Raw genomic sequence first — 22,611 nt, forward strand, 5'->3', positions numbered from 1 at the left:
GGGGAATGGTTGATTGGGTAGTACCTTTAAGTCAAGCTGGGCTTTAGCGATGAAAGCGACTCTGCCTCCTCTGGAAGCTTCTCTGTCTAGTCTGAGGATAGTATAGTTATCTGATATGGCTAAAAATAGTGCTGGGCCTGCTGCAGCATGGAGCCAGGTCTCAGATATTACTAATAGGTCAAGATCATTCAACACTATGAGGTCAGCAACGTCTAGTGTATGTGCAGGCAAGGATCTAGCATTTATGAGTGATCCCTTGATAAGTGGAGAGGTACTGGATGGTGGAGGGGTGTTAGCCAATGTGGTTGGGTTACTGTTGTCATTGTCATTGTGGTTATTTAGTTTAAGTCTTTTACTTCCAGTGGGCATGGTCTTAGTTCTAGTGTTTGTTCTGCAGTTGGTCGGTGTTGGATGGACATATTTTAGCCTGGAACCTAATCTAGTATTCTTAATGATTACAGGACATGGTTGGCTTGGTGTAGGTCAAACAGCGTTTTGCTGGATCCAGTGGAGAGGAGTGTGTGGGCAAGAGTTGCTTGCTGTCGACCCTGGTGTGGTATCAGGTTTGATTGTCTCTGGCTGAAAAGAAGGCAGGAATTTGGTAGGTGTCATGGTATCATAGGGGGTAGTGCGGAAGACATGGTTAGTGAAATGCTAAATTTGTTAGCATGAGAGATGTGTCATTGGTAGCCTGTTGTGTGTTATGTCTCTCATGGTGGACCTTGCGAATAGCAGCCAAGGCGCGTGGGAGCATTGTGAACAGGATGCAGGAGCTGAGTGCGAACAGCATACACTTGGTTGTAAGAGTGTGCCGATGCATGACTTGGTGAGTCATGTGATAGTGAGAGGAGTGGATCTGTGGTAATATAGCTCGGTGACTGTGACGAATATGAGCCTAGAGCATGCAGTAGGCCGTAAGCTATGGGTATCAAATTAGGTTAGGCAAGACTTGTTGTAGGGTTAAAATGCATCCTTGTGTTAACAGGTAAGTGTAGCTCGTGTCAATTTGATTGTCTGGTAGAAACAGTGGTCAGGAGTCAATCAGTCAATGCAGTGATGCGTGTGCTAAGTATCAGGTGCTAATGTCATTTGGCTGCGTGATTGATAGAGATGCAATGGCCAACTGTGGCTTTCATTTGGCAAGCTCAGAATGTTTAGGGAAGTATAGGCAAAAATAATTAACATTTGCTAAGTCATTGGGCCTCATTACGACCCGGGCGGTAAGTGAATAACGATGCCGGTAATGGATTACCGGCATCGCTTACCACTCCGCACGATTATGACACGCCAACCCGCTATTAGCGGCACCGTAATTAACGGTGCCACTAATAGCGGCAGGAGCACGGGCACGCGACCGTAATGCCGCAAATACCGGCATGGCATAAACAGGGGAACAACACAAGTCAGGTGGACATGCAAATAACGCCCTACTGAAGCCCGAAAAGTACCTTACCGGCATGGAGCAAATACCGGCATCGCTGACCACCCGTAAACGGACGTGTGCAGTGTTCCCAACTGCCACAGGTGCACACAATCAGCACAGGTGGAGGCAATATAGACTGGGCCAGCACAAAAGGAGCACACCCCACCCCTTCCCACACCCAGTCACACACCAAAATGATTCCAATACTACTAGCAATGCTGGGGCTGGAGGACATGATTGCAGTGGAACTCCAGCAGCAACAACAACAACAGGCAGCACAGAGGAGGCGCAGGAGGAGAAGGAGGGTGAGGCAGGCACAGCATGCCCCACCAGTGCAGCCAGTGGCACCATGCAGGCAGCCCCCAATCCCTTGCACCAGAGCCAGTCCATTCAACCTAACCCCTGAGCAGATCCACACCCTGTACCGTCTGGTCCGGGACACCTTCATCACCATTGTGGACATGATACATGACGACATTGTCAGCCTGATTGAAATACGCACCGCCATCCCACCCCTACTGAAGGTAGCATCTGTGATCCACTTCCTGGCCACAGGCACCTACCAGCACACAGTGGGGCACATGCATGGCATTTCACAACCATTATTCTCACGTACGCTGAACCAAGTGCTTGATGCCCTCCTGAAGCACACAGGCAACCACATTTACCTACCACAGACAGCCCAGGAGATCTCCAACACCAAAGTCGGCTTCCATTCACTGGCCGCCATCCCTGGTTGCATTGGCGCCATCGACTGCACCCATGTGGAATTGGTGGTCCCACATGCCATGGAGGTAGTGTATCACAACCGTAAGCTATTCCACTCCATCAATGTGCAAATGGTATGTGACTCAAACAAGATAATCACACATGCTTGTGCCCGATTCCCTGGAACAACCCATGACTCAATGGTACTGCGGAAACTCCACGATACCACGCTACTTGGAGCGACATGTGGGGCAGAGATCCTGGCTTCTCGGTGAGTTGCATGTTAGGCTCATGGAACTGTGATGTGGGTAGGGTAGGTGATTGGGGAGAGATGCATACTTTACCTGGCTGAGATGTGGGGGTAGACATGCATAGTTCACCTGGCTGAGAGTGCCTGGGAGAATGGACCATGCTCATAACCCAAAGCAGGCCAGACTGGACCTGATACCTGACCCTAAAATGCAAGACGTAAGATGCCCTACCATGAAAATGATGCAGTGTTGGAACCATCTCATAGCCATCAACATGTGCACTGTACATAATTAGACCGTATACCCCACAACACAATGCAGCTACAAGCAATTAGTATGGGCAATGCACAGCACCAAATACCATCAACAGAAAGGACAGTCCTCCATTACTGCATACAAAGGAGTCACATGAGGGCCAAATGCATTAAAACACCACTACACTAACACAGAGGTCCACCAAAACTGCATGTCACCATCTGTCGTGCATAGTGAGAGCATCATGAGGCTGCCATCAACAGTGACAGGATGAAAGCATAGAAATGACTGCACATCAGCCAGATCATGGGAACAACCAGCACCAGTGTGGACTAACACAGTGCATGATCACTCACAAGGAATAGGACCCCCCCTGTGCCCACTAGATGATGGCACGCACACCTGTTCATAGGAGGAATACACACATAGAAGTCACATTGTGTGTCTGTATTCATGCATGGATATGTGGTAGCGAACAGTACATCAATGCATGCTATGGTGTCATTGATACAGGTCCCATATGATGTGATGACTTACACATAAACATTGTTGCCCACATGCAGGTGATGCAGGCTATCCCTTGAAGAGATAGCTCCTTACCCCAGTCCGGAACCCGCAGAACAGACACAAGGAGGACTACAATCGTGCGCATACACGTACCCGTGTGGTGATTGAGTAGACATTTGGCCTCTGGAAGGCACGATTTTGCTGCCTCAGAAGGTCTGGTGGGGCACTCCTGTATGGCCATGAGAAGATGGCCAAGATTGTCATGGCATGTGTCATGCTACACAATATGTGCATCAGACGGAATGTGCCTCTGCTCCCTGACGCTGAACTGCAACCACCTGACGATGAGGATGAGGAAGGTGGAGATGGGGCTGCGCTTCAGGGAGGCAGCGATGCACAGGAGGGACCTGCCATCCGTCAGACTCTGATCAACCAATGTTTGTAGCACATATGGACAGGGATTGCGTGACATGGAGGTGGCACTTAGGACACTGGGTGTATCAGGGACATGGACACTGTAGACTCTTCACCAATAAAGAACACGTACACAATAAGCAATGTCCGCACATGTGAAATATGATTTCTCAACAGGTGTATTAAAGAAATATAACAAAGTGCACACGCTCTCCACCCCACACACCCTCTCCCCCCTCCCCCCTCAACTCCCCCACACACCCTCTCCCACTCCCCCCTCAACTCACCCACACACCCTCTCCCCCCTCAACTCCCCCACACAGCCTCTCCCCCCTACCCCCGCCACTCCCCCACACACCCTCTCCCCCCTCCCCCTCAACTCCCCTACACACCCTCTCCCCCCTCCCCCTCCCCCCTTGACTTCCCCACACATGGTGTGCACTGGCGTGCACCATTAGTCCACATGGGACCAGTATGCCTGGCTGTACCTACAGCCCTCCCCCTCTACCAGCACCAGGTGTACCCCTGTCCGATCTGCGCAGGTTCCTGCCAGACCTATGCACAGGGCTGGTCCTAGTTGAGCTGGCATTACAAGTTGTCCCAGATTGTCCTGGCAACTGTGGTGGATGCATGGCCTGTATTGCTGCCACCATTTCGGAGAGGACCTGCCGCACTGCTGCCAATTCGGCGCAAATGTCATTCGAGGTGGTCTCGATTGCTGCTTTCAGGGATGCAGCACATTCCCTAATGTCATCCCTTGCCCTGCCACATTCCTTGATATGCTGCGGCAATAGCCCTGTGAGCTTCTCCTGGCGCTTCTGAATAGCCCTGATCCCCTCTTGGCTGGTTGGAAAAGTGGTGGATGTGTGAGGGGTTTCAAACAGAGTTTCTTGATCATGCACAGTTGGCATGGGGTTAAAACTGCCGGGCCATGATTCTCCAGGAGACAGCTCTTGCATGCTGTTTGGGGAGAGTTGTGGTGAATGCAGGGGGGCTGTGCTGGTAGTTGCGCCATGCGACTGAACATCTGCCTCATCGTCCGAGATGGCTGCTGTGGCAGCTGTCTCAGCCACTATGCTGCTGGCAGCTGATGCAGTGCCTTCTGCCACTGGCTCTTGGGTGCTGGTGGCTGGTGTGGGTGCTGTTGTGGGGGTCGTAGTGCACATTTGTGCTGTGGCCTCTGGGGTTTTCTTGGCCTTCCGCAGTGGTGCAGGTTGGCATCTACCCCTTGAAGTCGAGGGGCGATGTTCTCCCTCCTCGCTCCTGGCCTTCTTTTCTGGTGTGGCATCATCCTCCCTTGTGTCCTCATCACCGCTGTCTGAATGCGTGCCTGTGGGGGACCAATAGAGGGAGAGGGTTAGTGATGGGTCTACAGGCATCGAGCATGCATTGGGGTGGCTGCATTCATATGGAATGGCAGATGATTAACATTGGGGGAGTGACATATGGGTTGCTTGGCTTCTGGGTGGGTGATGCATGGAGGCGTCTGTGTTGAAACACATATGGGGTGCATTTTGCATGTGCACAAGGTGATGCTGTGCACTGCCTGTAGGCAGCCTTGTACATATATGTCTGGTGGATCCTGCTCTACATCATTGCACTGTCAGTTCAGGTGGACATCATCGTCTTGGTATTAGCATTGTTTCATTTGGGACACCTACCTGGATCGGCCGATGACGGGGCTCCTCGCTCCATGTCCCCCACTCCCTCAATTGCCTCCGTCCCTATGGTGCTGGTGCAGATCTCCTCCCATGGTTGCAACTTGATGGGGGAGTCTGCACCTCCGCCTGTCGCCATCCCCAGGTTGCGGTTGGCGGAGAGGATGCTCCGCACGCATAAACGCAGATCGTCCCAGCGATTACGGACATCTTTGGGAGTGCGGGGTGTGGTGCCAACGGCACTTACTTTCTGGGCGACCTCTGCCCATATTTGTTTCTTGCGCTGCACTGCTGGGCGGGACTTGTCGGGGGAGAACACAACATCTGCATGTTCCTGCAGCGTCTCTGCCAGCATGGTCAGTTCCTCTCGGGAGAAGCACTCCTTGCGCAGGCGATCTGTGGATTCTTTAACAGCTTTCGGCATGGTGAGATGCAGCAGGTTGTGTTGGAGTTGTGGTAGTGTCCTGGGGGTCAGATGGCTCCTGGTTGTGGTGGATGGCAATGGATTGTGTTTTTAAAGATGGCCGCCATGCCCTTTCCCGTTCCTGTGCGATGACGCTACTTCCGGTTCCACTTATTAGCGGTGACCGCTAATAGCGGTTACCGCTATTAGAGGTGACCGCTATTAGCGGTCACCGCTAATGCCGATGGCTTGGATGCCGGTGGGGCTATTTGCACTACGTACGATGCCGGAAAGGGTGATTTTACGCTCTTTTACGGCGTGGTGGTGGCGTCATTACCGGCATGGCGCAAAGGTCGTGCCCGCGTACTCGTAATAGGCCGCTTTTAGCAGTCTATTGCCAGCACGGACACGGTAGTTGCTCCATGCCGGTAATGACCGGTACTTACCGCCCGGGTCGTAATGAGGCCCATTGTCTAAAAGATAACAATTTAACATTTGCAGAATTGACAATGATAAAGAGAATTTGGCATTTGCAAAGTCATTGACTAAAGAGAACAATTTAAGTGTGAAATCAGCGGTGAGATGAAAGCAGTTTAGCATTTCCTAAGTGATTGACTTGGGAGAGCAAGTTAACATTTGCAAAATCATCGGTGCAGAGAGAGCAATTTAGCATTTGGAAAGTTGTTGACTAGTAGATAGCAATTTAACTTTTGTAATATTGCTGGTAATGTATGAGATAAATGAAACTAGTAGTGGGGCTGATCATGGTGAATCCCATGTCTATGCCTGGTTAGTGACAGGATAATTTACAGTGATAATGATATAGTGCTTATTAGAAACTTGGCAGGATTTAGTAATGGTGTACACTTGGTGACTCTATGCATTTTTTAGATAGAGGCTGATTCACACAGCAGTCACAAATTATACAGGCAATAGATTGTTGTATGTGCGGAATTGGTGTTCATAATCTTTAGGTATTGTGCATCGCAGCTGATCACAAAGGGCCTCATTACGACCCAGGCGCTAATGGGTTAACAGCGCCGTAAAAGGCTGCGGCGCCGTTAACCTATTAGCGCCTAATTACGAGGTCCCTTTGCGGGACCCGACCTTAACGGCAGGTGTAGACTAGCCGTTAAAGTATGGACTCGCAAAGGGACCTTGGTGCTAATTACGGTGCCACAATTTGCGGCACCGTACTTAGCGCCTTCCCCATTCCCATTGAGCCCTATGGGGCAAAAATGGGAATGGGGAAGGGCCATGGAGGAAGAGGGAATTACTGCCCTGCCAACCTTGTAATGGGGTGGTAATTCCCCCTTTCTCAATGGCGGAGTCGGTAACTTACCGGCATGGACCATGGTGCTAATAGCACCATGGTCTTCCGCCAGGGTCGTAATGAGGCCCAAAGAGTGGATCAAGTGGCAAAGTTAAGTTAGGTGGAGTGATAGTAGCACACACGATTACTGTTATGGCACAGACAACAGCATGAAGGCTTAGCCCTTGTGGCTCGCTGTAAGCATTCGTAGTGGGAATCAGGGTTTCAATGGCCGAATCGAAGAGGCATAAGGCAATGGGCCAGTAGAGCCAGGCAAAGAGCAGCATACCGCACTCCACGGCTCTGGCAGCCCAGACAGTAGCAGACATGCCTTGTAAATCAGGCCTTAAAACATAGGCACAGCTTCCACCCACCGGGCTATGTGGTTGGTTGAAGACATGGAGAACTTCCAATCGTTAGACGTGGCCCTGTGGCCAGTGAGCCTCTCGAGAAGGCCTAGGAAAAACGGAAGCCATTTTGGAGAGAAAACCGCTTCTTTAATGGGTGAATAAATGCATATAATCACGGATCTGAGGCTTCACGGTGCTTGTGGTCCAATTCAATTTCGAAGGATATGGTGACTACAGCACTCGAAGGAATTTAGGTGCAAAAATTAGTAGTGAGATGGCGACGGCTCGGGCATCCCCGAAGTCTCACCGTTTTTTTAGCTGGTGGCAGGGATCTTGATGGTTCTGCAACTGGCAGGTGATCCTGGTGGAGAAGGCTCCTGCCATCTCGGCGTGGCTACAGACTGTTGTGTAAAAGCACGGTCACAGACATTATATCTATCTCTTGTTGTTTTAGCTATGATGCATAGTGAATGTCTCTGCATTCCAATGCTAGCAATACTAGACATGAAATTAAGTGTTCAAACTTGTTAATATATTGATCTTATCTGACAGTTATCTAGACTATTCATATATTAACCTGACAATACAACATGCAAATCAGTGAACATTCTGGGATGGATATTTCACATTTAATTGTGTGTTCTATTCTACTACATAAATATGATTCGCTACAACATCATATAGATCAATTAGACAATATGTGACTTAATTTCTCAGACAAGTAACCACTCAAATATAATTTCCACCTGTTGTCATATCAATGAAAGAAAGAATCACATAGAAGCAGTTGTGAATATGAGGCAGATTTCCTCCTACCAATCTCCACCTTCAAAAATGGCATATAATCATGAAACAGAAAATAGGACAATAGTAATTTTGAACAAAAAGGACTATCTTATCATGGAAGACCAACACAATGCCACCCATGATGTTATATTCAAGTAGGCCATGAATACAGTAATGACATAACAAACAAAATTACTATTCTCATTGATAAATGACAGCACATGTGCTTACTTTCTGATGAGGAAATATATGTCTTCACAATGGAGCATCCAAAAACACCCACAGTCTTTGTCTACTTAAAGTCCACACACAATATCAAATTATACCACCCTAAACCCCTCCTTTAGATCAATTAAGAATTGGTATAGTTGATTACATGAACCAATATCTGAATGGGATTATGGCAATTGTTAATACATTTGCCATAATCCCACTGTTTGGAATTTTGATGTACATGTTTGGGGCACTATCCTTCAAAAATGGCAAGAGAGCAGATGCAATGGATACTTCTATCTAGTAAACACTAACACCCAGGACATCAAAGATTACATCACAAATGTAATTGATGACATCACTGATGACATCACATGGCTGGCTCTCCCTTTTTTTCCTTTACTTCCTATTTTTTGACACACAAATTACCTAACTCAGCCGCTAGAATTTAGATGTTGTAGAACAAACAACTGTTTTAATTGTATAGCTTTAGATATACTATGTATACTTCTCCAAACCACTAGCTTACTTTTTTCTGTCATCTGAACCCCAGTTTAGTAACACATTAATTCAAGAATACCCATCCCTAGTAGTTGTACTTCCCAAAGCACAATCACACACCATTACATACATCTTTATCATTTTACTCAAACACTCATGCATACAACACACGTGCATTCCAGAACACCCCAACCCAAACCTTCTGTACTTTTTTCAACAGACCTTAAAGAATGCCTACCAAAAAGCAACTCTGTAGAAAGGAACGCAGGAGTAGAGCAAATGAAAAGAAAACTCTCCAACATAAACATCCATCTATAGCAGAATTTGTAAAAAAAAAGTTGAAACGCAACAGCTAATACAGTCATGTAGTGAAACAGAAGAAGTTTCTAGTACAAAAACTTTGCCTCCTCTATCAAAAAGTAAAACAAACCAAAAAACAATTAACAGAAAATCAACTATCACTACAAATAAAACTTCTTCTATAAATCTTGATGTAGTACAAAGTAAGCATACCAAGAAAAGTTTTTTAGCCAAAATGTTCCGTCACAAAGTCCTTCAAAATCTTATGAAAACAGGAGAGAAACTAGGTTCAACACTTCAAACCTATCGTAGAAAAGTAATCTTAGAAGCGTTGATAGACAGTGCAATTCTTCTCAAAAGAAAGTGATTTATTTTAGTGTTAAACAGAATAAAACCACTAACAAAACTAATAACTAAATTACAAAAAAGACTTCTCAATAAACGAAATGCCAACAGAAATAACTTCTTAAATATCTGTGGAGGTGAATGGAGTCACACTACAAGCACAGAACCATACTTTAATGAAGAAGCGTACAAACAAAAGCAAACAAATACAATTGCCATACATAGCAGTGGTCGAGGTTATGAAAAAGTTAACAATACCATAATGGAACAAGATGTACTCCTTACAAAAATATGCCCTGAAAACGTAGATTTACCCCTCCATTCAACTGAATCAGAACATCTAGTGTACAAATGGCCATGCACGTCAATGTGTAACATTCCCAAAAAAATGTTCAAGTCTTTACGTCAATTCATCAATCAATATGTGAAAAGCAAAGACAAAATTAAACTACTGCAAAATATGGATGCTTGTCCAGTACGCAAGTACACAGGACTACAAGGACATTCAATGGCCTGCATTACAGGACCTACTTGCAAAACAACCTTCCATGATATCAAAAGGATATCAACACATCATGCAAGTATAAGAAATCTAGTTTATAAACTGTACTATGCTAAAAGTCCTGCTTTAGCACAAGCCAATTTAAATAACATTCTTCTACATGGTACAGAAAAAGACCTACTAAAAGAAATCGACTATATCCAGACAAAATATTTTGGAAGTGAAACCCACTTACAAGATGAATTAGCTGTAAACCAACTTCGTAACAATTCTGCACATGGCAACCTTTCACTACACACATACAAAAAAGAAATACTAAAATTTGAAAGTACTTCAGCTGAAGTACCAAACCACGTGTGTGTATGTTGCCGCAGAACTTTTTATAAAAGTAACACAAAAACTGTAGACCTATCATACAAAATAGAAGACAATAAAGAATCTAAATGGTTTGAATTAGCTCTCTACCTTATAGCAGAAAACAAATACGAAATAACTGACCCCATAATACTTTGCAGTTACTGCACTACAAAACTTGACAACAAACAAACTCCTTCACATGCTACTACCAAAACCCCTTCAACAACTTAATTTATATGAGAGCATCATAATTCAAACAGTGCACCCATTTCAAGCAATAACACGCCTTCAACCAAAAACTGCAAAATTACCTCCCTCTGAATTAGTGAAAGGTATTCGTGGAAAAGTAGTGTATTTACCAATAGATCGAAAAGAAAATGTGTACACTCTAGGAGTGCAACGTCCAATGCAACAATCTTTAATTATCTTGGTAAATGGAGTACCTACAAAAGACAAAAAAAGTTGGCAACAACTGGTAGATTTACATAAAGTTAGAGAAGCCCTGCAATATCTTAAAGAAAATAATGAATATTACAAAGAAATTAATATTGAAGAAAACTTGAAAGATACAACTGAAATAATTCAAGAGACACAAGAAGCTGGTCCATTTCAGCTCCTAGATCCTGCTACAATATCAAACACTTTAGACCATTATACAATGCATCCATTGGACTCTAATGACACCATAGTAGATGCACTGGAAATGTACCAAATGCGTCAAACAAAAGGATCACCAATCAGCATATGGGAAAAAAATATAGAAGCACGTGCTTTTCCTCTACTCTTTCCGACTGGCAAAGGAGGAAGATACGATGATAGACCTATTCAAATATCAGCATCAGAATATCGCTCATTACGAATGTATTCTGAAGATCCCAGATTTCGACAAAATGTGGAATACATATTCCACCTACTCTTTGAAAGTGAACTAGCAACTTTATGTTATGGAGTTGCACACATATTTAAATCAGGATCACACTTTCAAAATATGACAGCTACACAATTATTACAAAAAGTTCAACAAAAAGATGAGGTTTTACAAGCAAATCTTACAAATCTATTACCAAATATGCATGGTACTAAAGAGTACTGGATTCAACGTCATGGAGATGTACGTTGTATGATCAACCTTGGCCCACCCACTTTGTTTGTTACATTAAGTTGTGCAGAATATGCATGGGAAGATTTGCATGCTTTCCTACGCACATCAAACGAAAAAACAAAACAAACATAGATATACTAACAACCGGAGAACTTTGTTCTCAGGATCCTGTTAATGTTTCAAGATATTTTCACCATCACTTCATTGCTATGCTACATTTTATTTGTAATAAAACTGTTCCTCCCCTTGGAGAAGTGCAACACTTCTTTTGGAGAAAAGAATACCAAGCCAGAGGAGCACCACATGTCCACATGCTTTTATGGATTAAAGATGCTCCTAAATTTGGTCAAGACAGTGATGCCAGTGTTTGACAGTTTATTGAAAAATATGTCACTTGTGAAATTCCATCAGAATCCACAAATAGTGATCTTCATGCAAAATATGTACAATTCCAAAGACACAAATGTGGCAAATATTGTCATTGCAAATACAAAAACAAAGGGAAATACTACACCAAATGCTGATTTGGTTTCCCTAGACTAGTTACAAATACAGGCAAAGTGAACAACCTCATGTCTTCAATTAGACATAGTGTTAAAGGTAAGTCACCTAAAAATATATATTGCATAAAAAGAAAAGAAGAAGAAAAATATATCAATGATTACAATGCAATCATTGCCCACTTATGGAATGCAAACATAGATGTGCAGTACATTGCAGACAATTCTGCTGCAGTTGCACGATATGTCACAGCATACTTAACGAAATCAGAAAAGACAGAGCTCCAAGACCTCTCGAATGACCTGTCATCAGATAAAACAGTGTCTCAGAAATTATACAGCTTGGGCATAAAAATGCTGTCCCATAGAGAATGTGGATCCTATAAAGCAGCTGATCGATTAACTGGTACTGCATTGTATGGTAAATCTGCAAATATAGTATGACTAAGTCTTGGTCCAGCTAAATCTAGAAAAAGAGTTCTAAAATCATACGAAGATATAGAAAGAATAGCCAAACATGATCCCAACAGCCAAGACATTTTAAAAAACAATTTATTGGACACATACTACCCAAACAGGAGTACCACTTTGGAAACCATGTGTCTATACCACATAGCCCAAAACTACACATACAAAAATAATATAAAACCTGATGAACAAAACCGTAAATACAAAGTGACAAACTGTGAAGGCAGCTTAGTAAAACTCACCAAACCAAATTTAATTAATCATATCAAATTTTCATTTAAGACTCCTCAACATAAAGAAGTATATTACATGTCCCTGCTACAACTCTTTAAACCATGGAGAAAAGAAGAAGAAATACTAGATAACTATGACTCATATGAAGACGCTTTCAAAGCAAATGAAAACAGTATAACTGATGTAAACTTTGCACAGTACAAAACAATGTTGCACAATGAACAGCAACACGAAGAAGAACTCCAGGCCCAACTAGATAAGGACACTCCTGACAGTAGTCAACCTTCTGTCACAGGAAGCCAAGAACCACTGGGAGACACACTAATAACAAATGAGGCAGAATTAGCTATGATAGAAGTAGAAAACACCATGTGTGAGTATGAAGATAAAGAAGACTTAACTATACTACAATCAAAGCTAAACAATGAGCAACATAGCATTTTTCAAGAAGTAACAAAAGAAATTGCACATGGTGTACAACATGAAAACAAAGAATGCACCTGTCAAAATTACAAACCTATACTATTGTATGTCAGTGGTGAAGCTGGTTCTGGCAAAACATTCCTAATCAAAATCATCAGTAAGTTCCTTCAACAGATGACAAACAACAAACTGTCAGCTGATGTCACTGCCCCCACAGGTTTAGCTGCCTACAACATAGGTGGTGTCACCGATTACTACTCCTGCCAGTAGAACACCAAAACAAACTAGATTATTACAAACTTTCTGCAGAAGCTGCAATGGAACTATGCAGAGTATTGAAACAAATGAAAATGCTACTAATAGATGAAGTGTGCATGCTGTCCAACCCAATGTTGGCTTTGATTCACCTCAGATTATAAGAAGTACTCAAAACAAACTATGAAGAGCTCTTTGCAGGAAAACACATTATTGTTTTCAGAGATCTTCTTCAATTGACACCAGTAAAAGGTGAGCCTATTTTTAAAACATTAGGACACAAACTCTGCCGTAAAACTTTTGGCAGCATAGGAAATGTCAACCTTTGGCAACATTTCCAATACAGAGAATTAACTGAAACATGTGCCAATCTGCAGATCTCACTTATGCCAACATCTTAAAAAGTATCAGAGTTGGTATACTTTCTAAAGAAGCAGAGCAATATTGAAAACCCGGCACATCATGCACTTTATGGTGATAATGCATGTGCTACAGATGTTATGGAACAATTAGCCCACAAAAATATCAATTGTATGGCCTTAATGCCAACTCTTGCAAGCTGTTTCAAATTCAATGAAATAATGTTAAGTAAAGAAATGCAACCAATAATGGAAATTAGCACCACAGACAAACTAGATGTACATGGAATGACACTACGCATGTGTGACCAAGCCACAACAAGACTAAATAGTTTAGAAAAATCAATCTCAAACACAGCAGGCTTGGAAAAGATATTAAAATTATCCTTAAATTGCACAGTAATGCTGAAACGTAACCTTGACGTGGACCAAGGACTAGTTAATGGAGCGCTGGGTCCAGTTGTTGGCTTTCAAACATACCCACGTGACAACAAAATTCAGTTTGTCAATGTTCTCTTTGACAAACTTTCAGAAGTAAAAAGAATAGGACGCTCAACAGCTTGATTCCTTCTCTTCAAAGACATGTATGTACGCAGATAACAATTTTCTCTAACTCTTGCATACGCAGTCACCATTCATAAATTACAAGGTCTTACCCTAGACAAAGCAATGATAGACATTGGTAACACAGTCTTTAAAGAAGGCATGAGCTACGTAGCACTACCACGCTTACGTACACTTGACGGTCTATTTCGAATCAACTTTGATGCAAGTAAAATAAATGCTGATATTCCTTGCATTTTAGAATACAATAGACTTCATTCACTATACACTCCCCATCTAAACACATATTCTGTTCCACAAAAAGTAAAACATTATAAAAGAAAAATAAATCGAACAGAAAAGCAACAGGATGTCACTGCAAATCCTCCAAAGAGAGTAAAAGAAAGTAATACTTCATCAAGTGCCACAAGCAAAAAAGAATCAATTAGGGAAAGTAAACCAGTTACTTCTTCAAAGAAGGAAGACAAACTCCAAAAAAAGCAGTCAGATACAGAACTGCCTGGTCCATTTAAACTCTCAAATATAGTTGGTGTAAGTTACTACGCAAATGTAGCAATGAATATTCTATTTCAATTACCACCAATTGTTGACAACATTTACTTACACAGTACAGACCCATTGTGTATGCAAATACTTCACAGAAATGCAGCAAGCAATCCTGACAACACGTATAGTGTTTATGGAATAAGACAACAATTGGACTACTGTATTGGAATGGTGAAATTCACTATAAACTCACAGGAAGATCCACAAGAATTTCTAATGTACTTACTATTAGTACTGGAAAACAAAAACATACATATAAATGAAATCTTCCAGATTTCATACATGTGGGAACATACATGCACTCTCTGCAACAATGTGACACAAGAACAAATCCCCAATGAATGCTTTGTGTATATATCAATACCTAATTGTGAATCTGTTCCATTTCAGCAACTTGTACAAAATGCAAACCATGGTAGATTATGTTCGACCTGCAATTCAGATAATCGCTCCACGTTAGTAATACAAACACATAGTAAATACGTAATACTAATGCTTCTACGTTACAATGCAGATGGTACCAAAAACAACTGCAAGCTGACTGGATTCACACATGGTCAAATATCACTTGGTAGGAAAACCTTCACAACAATAGGTATAATCTACCACGCAGGAGCCACAACCAATTCAGGGCACTACACTGCATATATAAAAAAAGATATGTGGATGGTTTCAATGTAATGATAGTACCATTACTCTAAAGCAGAGATTACCAGCAAATCTTACAAACGCTTATTTAATGTTCTTAAAACCAAAATTTGATAATTAAACTGTACTTAAACCTTAAGTACACTTGTAGTAAAAAAATATAAACTGTCACAATATTCCAAAAGCTATATAACTGCCCAAAGATGCTACAACAACTAATCAGATAAATTAATACCACTCAAATAGAGAAAAAAACAGACAGTTAGAATACGCCAATTGGTATCTAACTGTCCCAAAATTTAGAAATAGCCAAACAGATAAATCAATACCACAAAATTATATAAAAAAATAAACTGGTAGAATACGCCTACTGGTATCTAACTGCTCCAAAATTTTACAATATCCAAACAAATACCTAATATTTTACTGCTCCCAAAAACTGGAACAATCCAATGTATAAAGCATTAGCCAGAAACAACAAGTAAACACTGAAAACAAACAAACAAATAAACTGTAGCATAACACAAAAAGTTTTTTTTTTTTAATCCAACATGGATTTTTTTTTTCTCCCACAGACCCAATGATTTTAGCAACAAACACAGAAACTGAGCAAATTGCACAGTACTCTGGGATGTCATCTACTAAATATGAGGGTAAAAAAAAGAAGAAAATGTTGATTGTACAATGTAATAAGTCTTTATAAAATACTAATACTAACATGCTATTTTCTTTTATCACAGAAATGAACAAGAAAAACATGGGGCCTCATTACACGGAAGGCGGTGATCCAGGGTGCTATTAGCACCCTGGACCATGCTGGTAAATTACCGGCACCGCCTTGGCGGTAAGGGGATTTACCACCCCATTCCAAGGTCGGTGGGGCGGTAAATCCCCCTTCCGCCATTGCCCTTCCCCATTCCCATTTCTGCCCCATAGGGCTCCATGGGAATGGGCAAGGTGCTAATTACGTCACCGCAATTTTGCGGTGCCGTAATTAGCTCCGAGGTCCCTTAGCGGGTTGGTTTTTAACGCCTGCAAAAAGCAGGCGTTAAAGCACCAACCCGCTAAGGGACCTCGTAGTACGGCGGTAAGGGTTAACGGTCACCGTTGCCATTAACGGTGACCGTTAACCCTTACCGCCGTCCGTGTAATGAGGCCCATGGACTCCCGTTACTAAACCAAATAGTAAGTATAACATGATAAATACAACCATCGCAGCATATCACACCCATACTGGCTTATAACAATGTTCCTTATAAATTTGTTTTTGACCCAAAGTTATAGGGCAATATGAATGTGATATGCTGCGGTGCTTGTGGCCAGAGCATAGACTCTTGGGTGCATGGCATTTGAGTGTGATATGCTGCGGTGGTTGTGGCCAGGGCATAGAGTCTTGGGTGCATGGCCAGATGGCCGCGCTCCTTCCCACTACTGCACCAACAGTCTAGCTGCAGTCCTTGAGGCAAACCAAGACCACAGATTGGTCACCCAGTGATACATGAGCACCTATCGGCTAGCGGCAGGCGTCAGCCGGCCCGCGTCACTAAGGCACTGGAACTAAGGCTGTTTCCTGTCCCGAGCCTGTCGGAGCTGGGAGGAACAGATGAACCTCCCTATGCCCATGAGAGGTCTACTCCTGTTGAGAATAGTGCCATGAGTACTCTGCCTACTAACTTAACATTCGTAAATATTACAGTGTGTGCCCGGTTCCACCATCACACTATACTCTAGTTCACACAACCATGAATAACAATCTGATTGGCCTGCCTTCATGAGCTAAGTGCTCTCGGAATACATCCAATTGTCATACTATAACCTACTGGACTACTCTCTTTTGTAGTTATCTGCCGTGACTCAGGCAGTACATTAACATTTGTCTTGGCCTATGTTTAACCCAACTTGCCCGTATTTGCCTCTGTCATTAGAACAACCGTATTGTCCTATATGCTGTTATCCATTGCTTAGCCTCATGCTACACATCTGGCCGTGTTATCTGCTGTCTAGTTTTACTTGCATCGCCTACTGTCGGCAACTCGATGAGAGCAATTAATCCATCCTCCATCGTACGACATATAGTGGTGTCCGATGCCTGATATTAATTGTGTTGTCCTATGCAGTTTTTTGTCATGACCCCAATATCAGTCCCCTTGCGTTGCCATTAACCGTACCGAGGAGCATCACGTTAATGCTATTGCCCACTACCCTGCCTCCACTGTGTTATCTATTGGCTCCCAGTCACTATGTTTACTGCCTATTACGGTATTAGCAATTGAGTAACCCTCCGCAATGTTTGCACTGATTCTACTGCCTGCTTTGTTTATAACTGTACTAATCCCTGCATTGTTATCATCTCTGTAGCTGCCTGGCATGCACCCTGTGCTGCACATTGCCCTGTGTCTGACTGTGTTACCTCTCACTGCCTATCGCAGACTTTACCTCTCACTGCATATCGCAGACATATCTGTATGCAAGGGGAAATCTGATCTGGCCACATTACCATCATATCTGTAGCGGCGACCTAGTGAAACCCCACAGAGGGCTACCCTTCTATTATGACCTCACAATCTGCCCAATTAAGTGCATAACAACTGTGTCTTGCGTGCTATACTATCACCGTAGTTTAAAATTTGCCTAACCTCATTCGATCCTAGAGTGACTTATTCAGCATGTATAATCGATTTTGCAGCAGCCCATAGTGAAGTTAAAGTAACATAGAGCTCAATGTGCCCACTGAGTCTATATTTAAGTTTAATGAGCATACTCACCACTCAGAGCATCTAATTATAGTGTCCACCTAGTACACCACTAAAGTCTTTGTAACCTTCATGAGTAATTGCCTAGTGTGCTCTGTTAGGTGCACTCAGAATATGTTGTATCATGCTTACCTCAACACTTGCCTATGAAGTTGGCCCTGTAGCCAAGGTAGCCCATATTACAATATATCCACAGAGTATGCTTGAAATGTAAACTGCATACCCCCTATCGAGAGTTCTCTACCACATTCTGCTTAATCTAAAAATGCTTTGTAGCCAAAACAGCCTATCGTGCTATAGTGACCACTGAGTGTGTCCTGCTCAAGTATATCCAGACTATGATGCATGGTACCATCGCAGGAGGCACCTACTAGCAACATACTAACCATGTTAGCCTGGTTAACCCTCATCATGTTCCCGTTTTGCCTCATCCCGCACAATAATCCCTGCTCTGGAAGCCACTTTATTGTACTCAAAAACGGATTAGGCCTCACTAGACCATTCTGACTAAGGCACCATCCCAGCCCATGCCCCACTCCGTTCCTGCTCCACTAGCTCCATTTCATCACAAAACCAATGTCAGTACTATTATTGCATGCAGTGCCACACACCGTCATTCCTCAGGTTTCGACCACACAACGCCTCAAAGCTACACCAAGTACTAGCAACCCAGCTACTAAACACACCATACCTATCATAGGCAAAGTTAGACAATCCGGCCTTAGGTCACGAACCCAGTATCGAGAGAATCACCACACGGCCCACACCACCCAATACACTATTTGACCATGTACCCCATCCACAAGAGATCCACAAACCACCTCTCCAACCACTCGTAAAGTAAGCACTAAAGCCAAACCTGTATCTACGAAACCTGTAGAAAAAATCCCACCCAATCCCCCTTCCACCATCAAATGCACTCTCATAAATGTCAGCTCATTAAGAGCACACGCTATAGAAACACATGACCTTATCCTAAACTCGAAACTAGACATATTATTTGTCACAGAATCTTGGCTTCACCAAGCCTCGGGCCCCTTCCTCACCGTAGCCATCCCCCCCTGACTACACCATCCTCAGAACGGATAGGACACATAAACATGGAGGTGGTGTGGCAATCATTGCCAGAACCTCTCTCCAATGAAGATCCTGCCAAATTGAAAGCATTCTAGGCTACAAACTATTACTAGCCAAACTTCCCATAAATGGCAAAACTACCATCAACCTACTAGTAGTCTACAGAGCCCCGAACGCTGACAACCAGCCAGAGCTCGACATACCATTGTTACTAGCCCCGTACATTAAACCCAAAACTAAATGTCTCACCCTGGGAGACCTAAACCTTGGATTCAACAACAGTTGTGACCACAAAGCGGAAGCACTTCACTCCGCACTGAAGGACATGTGCTTCACTCAAATAGTAAAGTCACCCACCCACATTAAAGGATGTATTCTGGATTGCGTCCTCAAGATTAATATGTATGCCTCCATTAATGCAATAACCCCACTTGATTGGTCTGACCATCATAGCATCCTGTTCACCATTAATGCATACGAACCACCTGCATCAGCCCCCAAAATCGCCAACACCTATGAAACCAAAAACATTTGTAAACTCACACCAGAAAACCTATAGCCACTCCTTTCTAAGGCTTTAGAAACCCTACCCATCAATAACGACAGCTCGAGTACCCGAGAAGAAAACTACCACAACTGCCTCACGGACACTATCAACTCAATAACCCCACTTAGCCCGAAAAGCAAATGGTCAGAAAAACGATTGTGTTTCTGGGTCAGCGAGGATCTCGTCTCACTCAGAAGAACGAAACGAGCCTTAGAACACACCATTAGGAAACATCCCACAACAACCACTGATCTAGCATACCAGGAGGCAAACAAAACTTATAAGAAAGCTATCATCACTCACAAAGCAAATGCCCTCAACACCCGGATCAGCAACGCTGCTTCTGATTCCAAAGAACTTTTCACAATCCTCAAAGAACTAGAGAATCCACTGCCCATCACGAGCTGTACCAATGCCAGCAAAGATTGGTGTAACACCATCCAAGACGCCCTCTCTGCAAAGATTAACCTTTTACAGAAAAAAAATTCTAGATAAAAAAAACAACCCTCAGTGAGAAACCTGCTCCTTATAACCCCACCACCCAGCCTAATTGAGAACCCCAAACCCCCATTCCAGTTCAACCAAGTCTCTCAAGAACTAATTCTGAATACTATAGCCAAGCTTAAGGCATCCAACTGCAGGGGTGATTCCATCCCAGCCAAAATAGTGAAATCCTGTGCACGCATTCTGACACCCATTATAACCAAATTCATAAATGCCTCATTTGAAAATAACGAGGTGCCAGCCAGTATCAAGGAAGCCTGGGTTACCCCATCATTGCTAAAAAAACCTAACCTTGACCAGGCGGTCCCCACTAACTACAGGCCCATAACCACGGTCCCCTTCTTATTGAAAATCCTTGACAAAATAGCGTACAATCAAGTTCAAGTGTACCTGGAACAAAACCAACTGCTTGGCACTAGGCATTCTGGGGTCCGCGCAAATCGTAGCACGGAGAAAGCCCTCCTGGATTTTAAAATACAAATGGATGCCATCAGAGACTCAGGTAAACTCTGCATCCTACTATTACTAAATCTTTCGGCAGCATTCGATCTGGTCGATCATAATAAACTCTGCACAACACTTGCCAAAGACTTTAATTTCTCCAACAATGCCACACTGTGGATCAAATCATTCCTGGTGGAACGCACTTCGAGAGTGGCCATAGGTGAAGAAGCTGCCAATCCCATACCGGTCCCCTTAGGCGTACCGCAAGGATCCTGTCTATCACCTACACTCTACAACGCCTACACTAAGCTCCTTTTCTCAGCCCTGGACGATATGGGTGTCATCTACACAAATTTTGCAGATGACACCGAGATCCTCATCCCACTATCAGGGAACTATGACCAAGACACACTAGTCATTAATAAAATGTACTCCATCATTCAAAATTGGATGGCCCTAAATAGCCTTTGTCTTAATGATGATAAAACAGAGATCCTTATCGTGGGTTCCCAATCTAAAATAAATGCCCTTCATCCTGATTACGCCTCTATCAACAGACGGCACCATCATCCCTGTTCTCAAACATGTGAAAACTTTGGTAGTTCCAACCTATCTTTAGCCAAACATATCAGTGCACTCTCGACCTCCTCTTCCTACACGTCTAAACTTATCTCCCTCAGCCACCAATTCTTGACACCTGCGAACTTTATCACATTGGCCAGAGCCCTGATTCTGTCAAGACTCGATTATTGTAATGTATTATTCTTAGGCACTGCCACCACTAACATTAAGAAACTACAGCCAATACCAGAAGAGAACACCATTGGCTACCTATAAAAGGTAGAGTGATTTTGAAATCTCTATGCATCACGTTTAAATGTCTCCAGGATAATGTTCCCATCTACCTCAAGCAGGTAATTTCTAGAAAAACTAATACCAGATCCTCAAGATCTAACAAGCAGTCATGCCTGTCTCTGCCCCGGTTTAAGAAGTCCAGAGCAGGAGGCACTAGCTTCCAATACCTAGCTCCAAAACATTTGAACTCCCTCCCACTCAACATTAAAAACCAGGAAACGCTTGCGGGTTTCAAAAAAATGCTGAAAACGTGGCTATTTAACCAATACCAATTAGTTAGCCACCCCTCCTCCTGAGTAAACTGGTCCCTGAATTAGCCTAATGCAAATACTGTTATGACTTCTGTCTTAATTCATATTTTGTTTCTAGCTTGTGTTTGTAATGACATCCTAATTCTGCTTCAACCATGTTTTGCGTTGTGTAAGCTGTCTGAAACCTCGCTGTGATACCTAAGGGTCTGGGTGAGTAACAAATGTAATAAAATAAAAAAAATAAAATAAAAAAATATGTGCTAAGATGTTTACTTATTTTATCACTGTTCCATTGACCAAATGTTCTTGTGTGAGTTAAACACTCTAATAAAATGTTTTCCCTTTTAAAACACTCACTAGTTGTTCTTTTTCCGATAAAGAGTCTTTTCATGAGCTGGATCGTTTTTACTGGATGCTGGTGTTGAAAATGCTATTGCTGATCAGAAAACGTAACCTTTATGCTATGTGACTAAATGTAATAAATGGCATCATTGTGTGGATACAATGTTGTAAAAGTTCCATACATCCTACTGTGAGTAGCCATTAACAGGAATGTGTTTTTTGCTAGTCGCCCTTGCATGCATATGCACACCAAAGAGAGGAAATGTTAAGATATAATGAAGCAAAAACAACGTTGTGAAGATAGTTCATGTTCTTGCATAGCCATCTAAAAGTTATTGCACTCAGACCTACATTTAATAAGACTTACTTCTTAATCTCGTTCCAATGTCATGGGAGTTAAATTGTAAAAATAGAAGAAAACAAGTGTTGAAAATTGTTCTCTGAATTAATCAAA

This window comes from Ambystoma mexicanum, chromosome 5q, assembly GCF_040938575.1.
Source record: "Ambystoma mexicanum isolate Mex_15411 chromosome 5q, UKY_AmexF1_1, whole genome shotgun sequence".
Classification (NCBI taxonomy): domain Eukaryota; kingdom Metazoa; phylum Chordata; class Amphibia; order Caudata; family Ambystomatidae; genus Ambystoma; species Ambystoma mexicanum.